Source organism: Mesoplodon densirostris, chromosome 3 (genome assembly GCF_025265405.1).
Source record: "Mesoplodon densirostris isolate mMesDen1 chromosome 3, mMesDen1 primary haplotype, whole genome shotgun sequence".
NCBI classification, from domain to species: domain Eukaryota; kingdom Metazoa; phylum Chordata; class Mammalia; order Artiodactyla; family Ziphiidae; genus Mesoplodon; species Mesoplodon densirostris.
The window spans coordinates 37962197-37976807 of NC_082663.1; the positions used below are offsets into that span (position 1 = coordinate 37962197).

Here is a 14611-nt window from a genome sequence, read left to right on the forward strand (position 1 = left end):
ATTTCTTCAGTCTGTCTGGAAGATAGCTCATCCGGTTCCAAATGTAAGGCTATTCTTAAACTTTAAAAATCTTAAACCCTAAAACCTAAAATCTAAACCTCAAAATCTAAATCTTCAAATCTTCAATCCTTAAATTTAAAATCTAAACCTAAAACCTTAAAAATCAGGGCTGACTATAAGAGGTGGCATGGTGAAAGCATGTAAAGGATGTAAAATGAAACTAAGACCTACAGGAGTGTAGAGGTTCACATCTCAGGGAGCTCAGCCCAGAAGGGCCCACTTGAACTACGTGCCCACCAGGCCTATTAGTCCTGACTTCAATTAGAGATAAAGGCAGATTTCTGAAAATGAAGGACAGTCATTTGACTTCCAGGTGTGCAGAAGTGGAAGATGTCAGTAGATTCAATGTAAAAATATGGTACAGGGCTTCCCTGGTGGCTCAGGGGTTGAGAGTCCGCCTGCCAATGCAGGGGACGCGGGTTCGTGCCCCGGTCCGGGAAGATCCCACATGCCTCGGAGCGGCTGGGCCCGTGAGCCACGACCGCTGAGCCTGTGCGTCTGGAGCCTGTGCTTTGCAACGGGAGAGGCCACAGCAGTGGAAGGCCCGCGTACAGCAAAAAAAAAAAGGTACAGTCAGGGCTCTCAGGCCAATCACAATAATAGTGATAATAATAATTTTAGTGTGTCTTATTTGTTAAGCACTTACTATATGCTATGTACCATGCTACATGCTTTACATATATCATTATTTTTCATCTTTGCAACAACTCAATTTCTCTAGTGAGGAACTGAGAGTAGAGGCTTGGGTGACATGCTTGGGTCACACCACGGTGGTAGCAGAGCTGGTCACTGAAACCAGGCATTCTGACTCTAGAGCCATGCTCTTAGCTTGCTTAACCACTATATGAAACATGTTGATTTTTCCTGTTTCTAAAGACACTTGGGGTTTCCACATCACATCTCTAATTTGTAATCCTGTTAGTGCCAAATGCTGTCCATTTAGATCCATGGACTTTTTATTGGCAGCTATAGCTTCCTACAGCCGTGATACACACATGAGTGGTCCTGAGCATGATAAATACACTGTTTTGTGTTGTGAACTTGGATGGAGGCAGAAGGGGTACAGGGTTACTTGTGCCAGAGGTTGTCAGGTAGTGATGAAAAAAACACTTTGGTCAAGGGAGCCTGGTACTCCATACAGCAGGACTAAGATAAAGGATGATGCTTGTTAATCTGAAGCTAGTCTGTAATATGTTCTCCCAAACAATTAAATTATGCTCAATCTCTAATATCTTCCAATGATAGTTAGAATTTTAGTGTGGAAGCCCTTTGGTTTCAAAGATAAATTGATTTAAAGTTGAAGGCAGCAAAATTATTAATCACTTACAACTATGATTTCCTTGGTTGAGTAAAATTTTGTTCCCTGGGAAATTTGACTTATGTTCACCTCTAATATGAAGAACAGGATATATAGGTTATTAAAATAAATATTCATAATGAACAATAGTCAGTCGTCAAAAGTCTTCAGAAGTAAGGCACAAACACATCACAAACACATCACAAGGTTGGGATTTATGATGTCACTTTTTATATTGATCAAAGTCAGCCTCACTGGCTCCACAGCTCCTTTTCAGAACTTCACAGAATGCCTTCTCTTTCTTCTCCATGATGGCAACATTCCTAGTTCTCACCCCTAAGCCTTTCCTTGTGTTACTTAGTCAAGCAGAACATTTCGGGTTATTTTGACTCTGTTTTCTCTTATCCCACCCTCAGACCACATTTTGTTCTACCTCTCATATTTTTTGAACTGATCCTTTCTTTTTCATCCCTGTCATCACTATATAATTTCATCATCTTTTTTTTTTTTGCCTGAATTATTGGAAATGTTTCCTAATTCATTTTCCTGTCTCCTCTTATATCCCTCAAATCAACCCTCAAACTTCCTGTCAGAATGATTTTCCTAAAGACAAATTATTTCATATCACTTCCTTTTTCAAAACCCAGCAATGACAATTGCCTTTAGGAAAGCACAACCTCCTCCGCCTTGCATGTAAGATCCCCGATGATCTGGCCTCTGCCTACCATCTCTCTTCTCTTCTCTGAGAAGTTTATGTTCTGGGGAATTTTGAGGTTCTTGAAAGTGCAGTGCCCTCTCTCACTTCAATGCCTTTTTCATTGTTCTTCCCTTTGCTTGGAATGTGCTTCCTCACTTGGTCCTAAAAAATTCCTCTTCCTTCTTCAGAGGCTCAGAGGTCTCTCTACATCCATAAAGCCAAGCCATCTCATTTTTGTTCCCCTTGGATACAGTTATTCTCTCCCTTTTCTTTGTTTGCAAATATTGAAGGCATAACATGGTATTTAAATGGTGTCATAAAGATCTTTTTCTGTGTACGGTACTTGACATGACATGGCATGAAATTCTCATTTTCATTGGATGTTCTTTAAGAGTGCATGCTCCAGAAAGAGACTGTGTCAGCTCAAATCCTGCTCTGCCATTTACTACCCCTTTGATCCTAGACGACATGCTTTATCTCTCCATACCTCCACTTCCTGATCTAAAAATGGGGATATTAGGGCTTCCCTGGTGGCTCAGTGGTTGAGAGTCCGCCTGCCGATGCAGGGGACACGGGTTCGTGCCCCAGTCCAGGCAAATCCCACATGCCGCGGAGAGGCTGGGCCTGTGAGCCATGACCGCTGAGCCTGCGCGTCCGGAGCCTGTGCTCCGCAACGGGAGACGCCACAACAGTAAGAGGCCCACGTACCGCAAAAAAAAAAAAAAAAAAAAAAAAAAAAAAAGGGGGATATTAATAATAATGTATTATACTTCAGGCTCCAGATTATTAAATGAGATAATGCATATAAAGAACATAAAACAGTACTTGGCACTTACTGAGTGCTCAGTAATTTATTAGTTATTAGCTACTTTATTATTGTTACAATTTTCATTTTAAAATGTGATCCTAATGACTGGCCAGAGATATTAATAATAATAATAATAAATAATAATAAAAATATGATTATTGTTGCTAGCACTATTATATATTCTGCCAGAATCTGAAAGAGAAGTAGGCTAAAAGGACCCTTCATGGTACATGAAAATCTGAAAAAGACATTTATGAATAATAAATAATTAATAAATAATACTAATTAGCCTTAATATTATATAAGATTAATATACTGTATAATAATATAATAAACCATAGATCATAAAGTTAAATATTTTTCATTCATTATCACATAGCACTAATTGTCATATTCATATTAAACTTACATGTATTCTCACTCCACATATCAAGATACAGCTATTCACCTATATATAAACAGCAGGAGGAAGAATGAGAGACTTAAAGAGTCAAAATAGGTCAAAGATGGTAAAAATAAACTCTTGGATAATTGAGAGTATTATTACTTTTTTCAATAGACTTCTGTCTCTTCAATGTCTATCTCTGGAAAGCCAGAACATTTGTTATAATGTATGTATAGTCATTTTAAAATTATTTTCTCTGTTTCCAGAGAACAGTTTGAAGCAATCATTTTCTTATGGCTCATGACTGACCAAGAATGGTGACTCATATGCAGAGTGCTGGCCATTTTCTTCTTCATTTTGATACAACAGGGAGATTGAAACTCTGTAAAACAGTTAACTCTTGTAATCATTTAAAAATACATTTTTATCTCATCTGCTCTGATTGCTAAAGTACCTATGTAAATTTTGTTAAAACTCATATAAAGTCAAAAAACATAGTTTACTGCCAAACTGACAAAACACCAAGAAACTGCTCAGTTTTGTGAAAGTTTTTCACAATTAGTAAGCTATAAAAGCAAGTGGCAATTTACAGGTCTTGGATAGTCTATTGCTATGCAAGCTAGTGTCTAACATGTCAGTGGGACCAATGTGCTAAGATATGGTATATGGACAGACTCTACTGCTGTTACTTTGTTGTTGTATTGATGATACTTCAATGCGTGGGACTGTTGTCTGTCTCTAGAAACATTTTTGTCCCTGGTATATATGCATGCTGTGGTTTTGCATTGTATAGGTAATAGTGCCCTTTAAAACTTTAGTTTAAAATAACTGGGGAAGTCTTCATGTTAGAAAGAAATGGAGAGATGCATTTTCCCCAAACTAATAGTGATCAGCTAAATCATAATCATAAAATTTTATAATTTGACATTTTTCAAAAGTAAAATTAATGAATTAGAATTAAAGATTCACATAGATTAAAAAAAAACTTCCATTGGGGTTAACCATTGGTGACATTAATAAGAGTAATTTTAGTGGCACAGTAGAGGTGGAATTCAATTACAAGTGAGTTGAAGAAGAAAGAATGGGCAATAACTAAATTAAGGTGAATGTCAAGACTTTTGCTACAACCTTGACTGTGAATAGAAGAATGATTTAAGGAGGTGCCTTAAGAGGGAGGGAGGCTGTATGAAGTGAGACAAACTCAGGAGAGGAGGAAGAGAAGTATAATGATAGCCTTAGACAGCAGGGTCACCTCTCTCTCAGATCAGAGGAAAAAAGGTAAAAATTGTAAGGTTAAATGTGTATGTTGTGGTGAATCTATGACGAGGGGAAATTGAGTGCATTAATGCCTGAAGACGGCTCTTTTTCTAAGCAGAAAATGCTAAAAGTGAAGGTGATCTGAGTGGGACAAGTGCTTAGAGGAGGCTCTGCGTTTCTGCCCCTTCAATTACCTGATCTATCGACTCCATATATCTCTTAGTACTTCTACTTATTTGTTGTACCTGCATTTACATATGTGATAGCTGTTGGTATGGTGTACTTTATTCTGTTTCACTTTCCCCAAATGGTTTTATTAATTTTTTTTTATTTTTAACTTTATTACTGTATCTATAAAGAAATAAAAAAGAAGTAAAATGAAAACATAATCTCAGTTATATCTAGTTTATCTGAGATAGTTAAAGAATATGTTTCCCTATGAATATATTTTCCATATAACTGAAACATAACCCAAACTAGAAAATTAGAACTAGAAAAATAGAAAATAATCATTTTTGATGGAAAACTTTTTAAAGTGTTTGGTAACATTGGCCTCATGTGTCAGTAATTTGGAGAATATACTTTCCTATCTGAGTTCTTTCACTTTTTCCCTAGTTTCCCAATAAAAGGTGCTGTCAAGTGCTAGGTGTGTAGCCATGTTAGGACTTGTACAAAGCTGACATATGAAAGTAACAAGATAGAAACACCATATCTGGTTTATAAATACAATTAAACCATCTATTTATAGTAAATGCCAATATATAGCTAGTAAATGGCTCTAGTATGAAATATACATATGGCAAAATGTATGTTCCCCAAACCTTACAAATCACTGTTATTTGCATTAGAGTATCTTTATATAGCATAAGAGAGTAGCGCTCTTAGATATCTGCTCACTGGCTACCTGCCAAAACTCTTCCTGTCATCTTTCCAAAAAGATTCCTGACAGAACTTAGAAGAGTGGTTTTTAAAAGTTAATGTGCTTAAGAATCATTTGAAAATCTTGATAACAATTAGGATGGATGGGTCTTGCTCCAGAAGTTCCACTATCAGAAAACTGCTCTTGTTAGCAAATTCTCCTGGTAATTTGGCTATATGTAGTCCTTGCAACACACATCTAGATGGCTAATATTTTCTATTTATCTCTATCAACTTAGCTGGAAGCAGGCTATATTCCTTGTAATTTTCATCAGTAGCCAAAGATTTTTTAAGATAATTGATAATCTTCCTCACAGACAACTTTGAAATTACCTTCTGTTAAGACCTAGTTCCTGCCCCAGGGCTGTTCTGTTATACAACATTAAACATTCTATACTTATTTGTATTATTTATTCATACACACACTATAATATCTTATGCATAGCATTTGTGCAATCGTCTCTATATGATACCAAATTCACATTAAATTCAAGTTGATTAAAACTATGTTCTACACGTCCTAATCTTTTTAAACAAAATAAACTCACCATAAATTAAATGATTCCTAATAGCACCCATTGTTACACTGTTAGGCAATACAATTTTTGTCTTCTTTTATATTTTTCTGTGCCATTCCCTATGGGTGTCTTGCCCATAGTAGGTGCTCAGTAAATATTTGTGGAATAATCAAGTTAATTGTATGGTAAATAAGAATCCAAAGGCTATGAATTAGGGCCTAGAATTAAAGTATAGGTCTTCAGTGCAGGTTGACGACATTCCTTTAGCATGATAAAACTATGTTTTAGTTTCCCAGTTTCAGAAAGTTAAGGCTGATGGAAAACTAATTATTTAAAGTGTTGTAGTTCTGTTTTTTGTTATTAAAAATAAATTCTCCATGTTCACACATTTTTATATAAATACTTTTTTTATAAATACTTTATGAATCAATTACTTTTCAGTTCTTTGTTTAAAAATAAAAATTACTTATTTGTAATCTATTATTTGAGTAGGTAAACAAATAAACAGAGCATATTTTTAAAATATAGCCTTTTTGTATAAAGATATGTAAAAACAGACCTTTATATCTTCTTAGTAATTTCTTATCATGTTGCAGAAAATAGCCTATCATTACTCCATAATATAATAATTTTTCTTTTTGTGAAAAGCACTTTTTAATTTTGCAACTTGTATGATAAAATATCACTTATATTTATTAATTTAGGGTTCTAGAATATATCTTACATTTATATATTACTTGTTACAAAAACTCACATTTAGATTACACTTTAGATATTATCTTTAACACCTACCTTAATTGAGGTCATCAGCATTCCTACATGATGAACTTGATATTACAATATGAATATTTTATGCTGTAATTTGAAATTCTCTGAGCCATCAATTCATAGGAATTTGTTTATATGCATAATGTGGGTCAGTGATCTGTGTCTCTCCCTGGCTATTTGTTTATTGGAAGAGAAGAAGGATGATGGAAGATAAATAACTTTTTTTTCCACATTTGTTTCCTCACAAAGATTTGGTCATAAATTCAACTGTAAAGCAATTCAGTCAGTTCCCTAAATCAGAAATGAATGGTTGCTTTTGGTATAAAGTTATACTCAGATAATTTAATGACTTGCTCATATATGCTGCTCATTACTTGTGTAGGAATAAAATCAAGTTGGAAAAAGGAAATAAAATTTCACAATATTGACTATATTACATGTTGCTTCTTTTTGAAGCCCATAGTCTTCTTTAGAACATTTTTATTAATTTTAGAGGTAGAAATAATTGATAAATTTCTTATTCAATTCAAATGAATAGTCATTGAGATTAATACTGAAGTCTCTGCATCTCTTGATATGCTTTAGGTAAGCATAAACCTTATGATTACTTTTTTTTGTTGAGTGGGTACACAGAAGTTGCTATAATTATGTAGAACCACACCCTTCATATAAAACACACAGTCTACAGTCCTTAAACAAAGGTTGTTTAAAGCACATAGCACAAATTTGATTTAGACAAGGTAAGGCATTCTCGAGTTATCCAATAGTTTGGGACGACCATGATAAAAACCTGAACTAGATTTATGCACCTAAAATCTGCCTCTGCCTGTCCTTTGCTATTACCACAGGGGATTAGGGATGGGTGAACCCAGCCGTGTTTTGGGTTCATCAAACATCTTGAACTACTTTTCCAATGTTCTGGGTTAGGCAAAACCCAAAATGTGTTTTGCCAAGCACATTTTCTCTTAATTCTTAAACCCAAGAGTATTTTAAGGTAAATTTAATCCATATGCTTCTGATTCATTTACACTAAACTCATCACAATGTTCTATCTTAAGAGCTATCTAATGTGCAAGAAGCTTTTTGAATATTTTATAAGCCTTTTAAAGTCAAATCAAATTGGACTTTTACATTCAGATGGGCCAAGAGCAAGTGAACTCAGACCCCAAAACAATCAAGTTTGGTTGCAAAGTCTAAAACATCAAGGTTTGTGATGGTTCTAAACTTGGCTGTACATAGCTCAATTCTTGGTAAGAATATATATTAACATTATTTTTGCACAATGGAGACTGTGTAACCCAATGAATAGTGAATAAAATGCAAAATAAGGCATGGAAATATAAAGAAGCCAAGTGACAAATAATTCAAAGCAGACAGAATGTCTGTTCTTTAGCAAGAACCATGCACGAGCTAACATAATGGAGGATGACACTGCATCTGTTTTCATTTTTCTTTCTTTTGGGAAGACTTTCTTCTTTTTGGACTGTATTTGGACTTTTCTACAGTTCTCTTCCATTTCTATCTTTTGGATAGTCACAGAACTTACAGCTAGCATTGTAGCACTAACATTAAATAAAAGAAAATTATGTTTAATTATGTTTAATATCATAAAAAGGGCTCATTTTTGTCATGAAAAAGCTAAAATGGATTACTAACTTTATTTCTTAAGATATTATAAATTTTAGGTTTGCAAAATAACAGGTTGAGATTCATTATGAATTTCACAAATCAAATTCACTATCAAAGCCCCAACTCTTGTAAATTTAGGCTGGATAATACTTACCAAAATTTGTAATAAATAAGAATCCCATTTGATTATATATAGGTAAATTCATTTTGATCTCCTTTGATTATTTCTATATGATTTAGAAGATCAGACTATATTTAGGATTTGTACATAATGGTAGTTAGGGGCTTGGCTATGTAAATAAGAAAACTAAGCAGTAAAGTAGAATAAGAGAAAGTAGAATAAAAAATTGGCATGGAGAAATAATTTATTACATGCTAAAAAGCTAAAATCTTGTTCCTACTTTTCAGTTATGAACATTTCTAAAAACTAGACCCAGACATTGAATAAAGTTAAATAAAAATCAATAATAATTTTAGCATAAGCTTTGCACATAAGAGAAGTTTGTTTTTCCTACTGATGTTGTCGTCGTCGTCTCAAAAAGCATTTTAGTGCCTTTTCAAATATCTGTTGTAATAAGACACGAAGGATAATAAATATCTTTATAATCAGTATCTCAAGCATCCTATATTCCCTTTCAGCACTTTCTCAGAAATTTTGAGGTGTGACATAAATGAACATATCAGTGGACAGCAGGAGGTAGGAACAAGTATATTGCACTGAGATTGAAATTCTTTACTAAAATGACACGCTTGAACATTTTTTTCCCTTTCTCTATATGCCATATTTTTGTTTAATAATGCCATACTCAGATAATAGTTTTTAAGAGTTAGGGCTTTGGCAGTAGTATATTTTAGTGTTCAACCCTCACCAGCTGGTTAACTTTGAAAAATTTTAAATCATTTTTTAATCTCTATTTTCTCCTCTGTAGAATGAGGACAAAAAGCAGGATTCTTAAAATTATTGCCAATGACAATATACATGAAAAGCTTAATATCAAATGAACTTAAGACCATGTGATAAGTGCCAAATAAATAGTACCTGTAAGATGGGCAATCTACTTTTTTTTTTTTAACTCTCAGGGATGGATTATCTACTACCAAAAAAGGTAATGCCTATTCCAATTATGCAAGACTTCTTGCTTTGTCAGCTTGGCTAGGTTACAGTCCCCCTTTATTCAACCAAAAACTAACCTAGATGTTTCTATGAAGGTATTTTCTAGATGTGATTAAGATCCATAATCAATTACTTGCATTTAGGTGAGAGAAATTATCCTAGATAACCTGAGTCGGTCTGATTCAATCAGTTGAAATGCCTGAAAAGCAGAGCGGAGGCTTCCCTGATGAAAAAGAAATTCTGCCTATGGGCAGTAGTATTTGACCCTGACCAAGAGTTCCAGCCTGCCTTTCCCGATAGCCTGCCCAGTGGATTTTGGAGGTGCCCAGCCAGTCCCCAGAATTGCATAAGCCAATTCCTTGCAACAAATCTCTTAAAACAGATCTCCTCTTTCTGCTTCTCTGCTTGAAAGCTGGTTGTTGCATGAATTTATTCAGCAAATACTTACTAAGGGTTTTCTATGTCTCAAATCGAGTATTATTCTAGAAACCAAGGATTCTGTACAGAACAAATTAGATATTTCCCCTGTCATCACTGAACCAACAGAGGATATTTCCTGAGATAAATTATATATAAATAAATATTTAAATTAAAATAATAAAAAGTGCTTTGAAGTAGAAGAGATAGAAGCATTATTTTAATATTAGCCTTTTTAGTTTCCATATGGAACAATTAAAATTTTTTTCTAGTGAATTTAAATCATACTTATGTCTTAATTCAGTGAGTTTTTTGTTTCTGTGAATCTAGAGTTTCTATTATTTAAATGCAAATTAGATTTTCTTCTAAGTGGAAAAAGTGTAGAAATTTAAACTTTCTGAATTTAATGTGTTCAGTGAACAAACACTGATACATTGATTGAGTGCTTCTAGGTACATGAAATTGAGGTAAACAAGGCAGGGAAGGGCCATTTTACCTGCATTAGGATCTAATGTGTTACCCAAGTGATTGTCATTGTTATTTTTTTTATTGTACTGTCGTGTAGCTAATATGATGTGCTCATTCATGTGACTACAACATAAAAAACTCATACTTTCAGTGGGAAATACTTAATCATTAAATGTCTTTATCAGAATAATTAGAAGATCCTTTAAAAAGTAAAAAGAATTTTCATCATTAAACGATGAAAATAAGGATTAAAATTTTGAGATTTAGTATGTGTTTCTTATTTAAATCTCGAAGGAATAAACAAACACATCATCAGTAAGCAAATTTGAAGGGGATCCAACCCTTCAAATAGAAAGTGTTACAAATAATTTTTCTATTAAAAACATTATTTTCAATTTCTTCTACACTATTCCAATATCACAGGCAAGTTAGCCTTTAAATCATGTGTGCTTAAATTCACAAAAGTTTATTACAGTTTCTCATTTATAATTTCACAATATTTTCCAGAAATTAGCAATTTGATTGGAAAAAAATGAAATGTTTTCCCTTTTCTTTGATTGTCTGTGAACACACAGCTCCTGCCCCCGTGAGCAATCAAGAGGACCATTTTACATGCCTGCTTAAATTTCAAACTGCCAAGCCCTTTAGTGGCCGAGCCCTAGCCTAGAATTTGATCAGATATTAATCAGACTTAAAAAATAAGAGCTGAGCTTCCCTGGTGGCGCAGTGGTTGAGAGTCCGCCTGCCGATGCAGGGGACACAGGTTCGTGCCCTTGTCCGGGAGGATCCCACATGAGCCAAGCAGCTGGGCCCGTGAGCCGTGGCCGCTGAGCCTGCGCGTCTGGAGCCTGTGCTCCGCAACGGGAGAGGCCGCAACAGTGAGAGGCCCGCGTACCGCAAAAAAAAAAAAAAAAAAAAAGAGCTTTCTTCAATTATAAGTGTAAATGCTTTCTTAGTGAATTGGATGAGTATAAGACAAAATATGATATTTTCATTTGAAAAATAATCGTTTTGGTAACTAGGAAAGCAAGATGTTTGCAAAAGCATTTTAAACATGGATATTCAATTTGCAAATGTTTTTTAAAAAATTATAACTTTTCTCAAACATGTTTTTTAATTACCCTGAACAGAAAGGAAATGTAATATGGAAATCTCCAATTTCTCAGACTTTAGTAATTTCGAAGGTTAAAACAGTTGCTATATTGTGAATTTTTTTTTTAAAGAAAAAGACATTTGCTATACCATCAGCAAATGTCAACAGCTTTCTAGGAAGAACATTAAAGGAACAAACTTTTCTACATTAAAGGAACAAATCTTTTCTAGGATTATTCACGTATAATGAAACAATTTATCATAAAAATTAGAGCCAATACAATTGGTAATTGATATCATTAAACTATTGCTTATTGCAGATTTTACCAATAATTGTCATGAATAGGCTGTTGGTGTACCAAGAAATCTTAAAGTTGCTTTTACTTTTACAACTAGTTTTATATTACAGCCATTCAAATATTTATAAAAATTCAAATATTTGTAATTATATATTTTAAATTATGAATTAATCTTATCCCTTATATAGACATCCTTAGCTCTTGTTTACTCCACTCTACCCTACAATTAGCTCATTTTCTATTTGAGTTATGATGGAACCTATTGCTTTATTGTATGAACCCTCTGAGCCAAAACAGAAACTAGGCTAATCTTCTCTAATTAGCCTAGTTTCATAGTCTTTTGAAAATGCAAGTACCCACAAATTAATAATGCAGAACTCCTTAGTAATTCTCATGAAAAGGATTTTATGTAAAATTAAGGAAATACAAAGAAGACCAAAGCTCCCAAAGCACCTCATTTAAATGTTATGTAGTTTGCAAAGAGCAATTAAAGTGATTTTACACGTTACTTTCCTTCAGTTTTTCTTCTTTGTAAACATGTCCGCATAAAACAAATGTTTACACACAACCAAGCAATAGATCAATATGCAGTGAAGTAAGGAAGAAAATATTGAAGGAAAATCTGTAAGCAGTTAGAAGACATGGAATTTTGAACCTTAAGGACCATAGTCCATAATGAACAAATCATGCCAGACCATGATGATAGGCCTGTTTGATAGAGTTGCAAAACTAATTGGATGAAGAGGATGGAACTGACGTCATGTATTTGGGCTTCAGTGAAGCATTTGAAACAGTGGATCATGAACTTTTAGTTGCAAATTAATTATAATTGTTTTGGATGAGAACAGAGTCACATGGATTGGGAACTGGCTAAAAGATCATAAACAAAAATAATAAATGGCAATGAATCCAGCTGAGGATAAATGCAGCAGGTTTTCATAATGGTCAAAGTTTTGTAAATCTCTATTTATTTGTTGCTAAAGACTATTTTTCCTCAATAATTTTGAAGTAGAAGTGTTTTCAGAGGTACTCAATATAGTACCCAGAGAAAACAATCAGATCAAAATATGAGTTCATATGAATCAATATCTAATTTAGAATTTATGTTTGACTTAGGTTGACTTTTGAAAATGTTATATAAAAGAGTAGGAGTGCATAATATTCAGGCAATAACTAGTATCAATAGAACCGAATATTTTAAATATTTTAGGTGTTATTAACTGTCTTACCCCCTTAGTAAAGTAAGTTCAGTAGCATCTCTATTAGAAATGTATCAAAGAAAAAAACTAATCTTTTAATTTTTATAAATAATGCCTGTGATTTCTCTATATTTGTTTAAATTAAATGGATTTTTATAGTAATAGGAGAACAGCATAACAAATTTAAAACAATATACACAATGCAGATTATTTTTTAGGTTTTTTTTAAAATTCACAATACAAAATTTTAAAACTGCTAAGAGACTATCAGAAAATAACACTGAAAATTAGATTCTTTTATGAAAGAAGAAGGAAATTATATATAGATTTTTTTAACACCCAAATCACTTTTATTGGCGGGAGATGGGGGGAACAGGAGTGGGGGAAGGTTCTCCAACTACACAGCTTGTTCATTGGCGCTGCTTCCTGAGTCCTGCGGCTTCATCACACAGAGCAGGCAGCTCAGGTGGGCTGGAGAAGGGCTCAATGCACAGGGCTTCAAATGCTTCATCTGCCTGGAAGTCTAGCTCCACAGTGGCTGCGGCCTGAGGCCTTTCTCTCTGGCTGGTGAAGCTACACTCACCCAATGTCTTCCCATAGTCCAGAAGTTGGTCGTCCTGGTACAGCTGCTACTCTTCCAGCGGCCACTTGAGCTCGATCACGTTGCTCTGCTCCTTGACATCCGTGAAGATGGTGGTCTTGTGGCAACGGATGATGAGGAACACCTCCATGGCAGCGGAAGCCTCTCCCCTAGATTTATAATGAAATACGACAGAACAGCTTTTCCAAATTGTGGGCTACGAGATAATTTTAGAAGTTATGCAATAACGTTTTAAATTGTATGCATTTACCTATATTAGGGGAAAAAGGGATTAAGTGACATAAATATTACTTAAAATATATTTGAATTCAAACAAGTACGTTATCTGAAGAAAAATATTCAGGGCTTCCCTGGTAGGGCAGTGGTTGAGAGTCCGCCTGCTGATGCAGGGGACACGGGTGCGTGCCCTGGTCAGGGAAGATCCCACATGCTGCGGAGCAGCTGGGCCCGTGAGCCATGGCCGTGGAGCCTGTGCTCCGCAACGGGAGAGGCCACAACAGTGAGAGGCCCACGTACCGCAAAAAAAAAAAAAAGAAAAAGAAAAAAAGAAAAATATTCAGTGAAAGATGGTACAGTAGTATAAAATATGCCAAAATTCAGGTAATTGGTACACAGAAGACTAATGTTTGGGAAATGTTGCATTTAAAAAGCCAATATTGTCTTATCCATTGAACCAAAGATAGGTTTAATTACATGAAAGAGTAATGTATTGAGACCGATACTGGCAAGATTTTCAAGGAAAAATAAGATTAAAATGTTAAACAAATAAACAAAAATAACTTTTATAACATTCTATATAATCCTCAAATTTCCCAGCTCCAGCAGACAGCTCATTTAATTAAACAATATTCCATTAAATTTTTAGCATCACAACAAATGAACCTGAAGATTTTACTAAGATTTAACCTACTGAAGTGATAAATTCTTACTTTTTTACCCCTTCCAATTTTTAAACATCAATAGAATGAAATAAAAGTGCATTAAACCTAGAAAAGAAAAAAATTATTGTCACCATTAGGTTTACTTTAAATGAAAAGAGTACATTTGCTGCTTGTAACTGAACTCTTAGTTGAATGAAAACTAC

General features: G+C 34.3%; 1 pseudogene; it reads right to left on the bottom strand.

Moving 5' to 3' along the window:
- Positions 1-13323: 13323 nt before the first annotated feature.
- Positions 13324-13669, bottom strand: LOC132485188 (elongin-B-like; annotated as a pseudogene).
- Between the last annotated feature and the right edge of the window lie 942 nt (positions 13670-14611).